Below are 4098 nucleotides of genomic sequence, written 5' to 3'. Positions count from 1 at the left end.
ATTTCTAAGATTTTCTTTACTTTGGTTCTATGTGTTAGCATGTTTACTTGATTATTGATAATCTTCCATGGTTACCATGCTTCGAATGTGTTTTCTACTGAGTCTTTGGTCTACCTATGTCACTTTTGCAAGACTGTGTTCATTTTGTTGGTTCGTCTCTTGCTTCTTTCTGTCGATATGGCTGACTTTGCCTGTTTGCTATGTCTGTTCGTTCTTCTCTATTTATATGTTGCAATATAGAATCATGACCCTCTCTTGATTTGATTCTAATTTCCTTAATTGATGGCTTGATTGAAAGATTTTCTTTCAAAACCCTAAAATTCTACTCATTTGTTTAAATTGACTGATTTCATTACCTTATCTGCTATGGTACTTTATTTTTACTGAGTCATTCCTTAATTGGGTTTTTCTGAACCTAGTCCTAATCGACTACTAGAGCCTACTAAACCTTGACTCCTTCCTTATTTAGTCATGCACTGATTTTTTCTTCTTGCCTTATATGATACTGAATCTTCCCATTTGATTTGATTCCCTTAACTTAAGGGAATACTTCCTTGATTCTCTAATTTATTGATTTTGAGTTCCTCAATTATTATGCTACTATGATTCTTACCTTATTTCACTACCTACTTTCAACTATAAATACTCTAAGTCTTTCAAATTAGAAGGGACAAACACTTAGTGTTTGAAACTACCTCTCTTACTAAAAAATCTCTACTCTCCCCTCTCTCTTGTGCTATTGCTGCTATTAGCCCGCTGCAAGCCAAGGCTAATCATTTGTGCTCTCTTCTTCTTTAATTCTGCTTACTTCTCTCTTCACTGCTATGTCCTAGTTTTAATTTAAAGCCTCAACAACAACATGTTTCTCTTATTGCTTCAGTTTCTCTTATTTCTAGTCTGCTTCTACTTGTGGTTCTGTTGTGAAACTTGTAGTTGAGTTACATTACTAGCATGCTATGTCTCCCCTTCCATTTAGATTAATGTATTCCCTTATCTGTGTTTCAAAGCATGCCTTGTCAATTGTCTTTTATTTACCATCTTATGAATCCCAAATCCCAATCCCCCTCTATGTGTTTATGTTCTCCCCGACTAGATTGTGATTATGCCAGTGTCAACTATTTCTGAGTATGTCCAAACCAGTCCTAAGACCCTTGCTGGGTGTGTTTGCAGTCAAATGTATGTGTATCCCTAAACGCCTTGACCCATGTGTGACTATTGAATTCATTTGGATTCTATGTGTGACCCTATCATGAAGTGCCTGACTCTGTTTACCACTTTAACCTCTTTTCAAACAACCTTTGTTGCTTTACAAATGGCTTTCAAAATAGACTTTTAAATCCAGTCGTTAATAAACATCTTTCAACTTGCGTCCTGCACTTTCACTTCACTCTTAGTTAATAAGTTTTGCCCCCTCTAGTATGTATACTACCTTGGAATCCTCTTGAAAGCCCTCTGAACTCTGGCATGCTGAGGCTGACCTTTCCAAACTACACCAGTTCAATGCTTGGTTGTTAAGTTTAGGTGTAAGCATTGCCCTTGGTCCTTAAGACCCTTAGGAAACTTTGATGCACCTAGACTCTGATTTGTCTATGGAAATGAGGCTTGTGAGACCATTGAAGACTTTGGGAAACTTGGGCCTGATTGCAGGCTCCCTATAAAATAGCTTCTTGATTTCTATTTCTACTTATGTAATTCATTGATTATCCTATAATAATTAGTAATTAGATATTTTGAGGTATTTAGTAAAAGAGTGGGTAGATGTATACTTTGTGGGGTAATATGGGTAGAAATCCTGCTCTTAGGATCTTACTTTTCAAATTTGCCTGCCTTACTCAGTATAAAACATGCTCATAGGTTTGCTCTTATGAATTTGATTGCTTTTGCCTAATAGAAATCATGCCTATAGGATCTCATTTCCAATTTCTTTTGCATCAAATAGAAACCATTTTCATACGATTCTGCATTTGTCATGTTAGAAACCATGTTGCTAGGTTCCAAACCATTATGTCTTAAATCAGTAGATGCCATGCCTATAGGACTTAATTCCGATTCAGTTCTAATAAGTCTTTCCATATGTTACTACAAATTGACTAAAACCAGTAATACACCTAGATACCATGCCTATAGGGATTTCTCTTCGCAATTATGTCTGATAATCTAATTAGCCTAATAAATCAATTTCATTTCGCCTAGTTTTCGTCTTAAAACTGGTCTTATTAAGTGTCAATATTTCCTGAAACCAGTTCTTTCAAAATAGTCTCAATCGCATTAGATATCATGCCTATAAGTATTAGTTTCGAAAAACTTGTTTGTTTCTGCATAAATACCTGTATTCTTCATATAGGCAAGCCTTAGGGTGTTTTTAAAAAAAAACTGTATTTCTCTGAAACTGTCTCTGTAGTTTTAATGTTTCTGATTCTAATAAGCTTTTTAAAAAAGGGAATCCCTAGGCAACTACTAGTTTATAACTTCTGGGTATAAAAGGTTTGGTCTGTTTCTGCATAGTCACTTAGAGATCCTGCTTTAGGACTTTGATTAATAAGGACTTTAACTATGCTTGAGACTTGTTGCTTGTATGTTTGTTTGAGGAGGAAACTGTGAGCCTATTAATTGCTCCCATTATGTGAAAGTCCTAAATGTTTTGACTGTCGCCTTAGAGTTTTTCGCCTTTCTAAACCTTAAGGGTATGTCTAGAACTACCTATATGTAGAGGTCCTAACTCCCTCCTGGAACCATTAAGAAGGGACGGATAGCAGCACGCAATAATGATCAGTGACCAAACACTCGCTTTGCATGACCAATAAGGGGATGAGAAGGGTAGACATGGGATATGATGACTACGCGTTAATGTCACGTGTAGCCCCTCATTGAGGAGTGTTTACCGGACATTGCGTGGGGTGATCCTATAGGACAAACAAACCTAGGACCCCTCTCTACCAAATCATCTCTTTATCTAAAACTTTTTATCTCTTACAACTTGTTCAAACCTTTATCTTGCTACTTGAACTATCCAACGTGCTTTACTTGCAACTCATTTGATTCAACTATTTATATGGACTAATTTGTCAATATAAGTTCGGTTGAGACCCATAGTTATGGACTAAGAGGGGTGCCTAACACCTTCCCCTCGAGGTTACTTCGAGCTCTTACCCTAATCTCTGGTAATGCAAACCAACTCAAGAGTTATCACTCTAGGTGCCCTAACGCACCATAATCCTTAGGTGACGACTCTTCAAATACACAATTCCCAAAAGAAAATGAGTCATTACACCCCGTGAATGTCGAAACCCGGACTTTTCTCCGTGGAGGAAAAAAGGGGGCGCGTCAGCATGGCGACTCTGCAGGGGATATCTTTTAGGCTCTTACCATAATGAACTTGTCATTACAAATTAGTCCAAGCATGCTTATCCCGTACCCTGCTCCTTTATCTGAATTTAACTATCTATTTTTCAAGCATTTTTTATTCCTTTATTACCCAGAAAACTGACTTGTCTCTTTGTTTTCCTTTTTATTTAATTGTCTTTTCAATTATTTAAATGCTGTATTTATTTTTCCTATGTGAAAATACTTGCATACATGTTATTAACTACTGCATAAATCATTCTCCACGCCATATTCCACTCGTGCATCTCAAATCTTATAGCAACGCTTTAATGAGTGGTTGCGTTCTTCCTATTTATTACCCTTAAATTCAGAAAGGCTTATTTGTGGTAAAACCAGTCGATCAGCGGTGTAGTCGATGGTTCCGTGCCTTCCCCCTCAAGTTTCCCGTTTGAGGGTACCAGTCTAAAACCCAATAGAAACCTTACTCTGTTTAAATTATGCATGCATCATGGTCAAACCTAGTTGGATCAGTTATGTTGTCCACATAATGATTCTTTAAGATAAACCTTATCCAAATTCCATCGGGTTTTCCCATAATCCCAACGGACACAGTCACGTTCTATGCATTAATTTGGAGGACTAAATGTCGATATGTTGATCATAAATGTATAAATATTCGAGTCCAGTTGGGGTAAGGCCTAACCCTTTTGTTTTGTAGAAAAATGAGGCATGAGGTCCCCAGATTCGGTATGGTTAGCAATATCCCTCCATTGT

The sequence above is a fragment of the Nicotiana tabacum genome, chromosome 18 (assembly GCF_000715075.1).
Source record: "Nicotiana tabacum cultivar K326 chromosome 18, ASM71507v2, whole genome shotgun sequence".
In the NCBI taxonomy this organism is placed as follows: Eukaryota; Viridiplantae; Streptophyta; class Magnoliopsida; order Solanales; family Solanaceae; genus Nicotiana; species Nicotiana tabacum.
Note: the sequence above shows the minus strand (reverse complement) of the source record.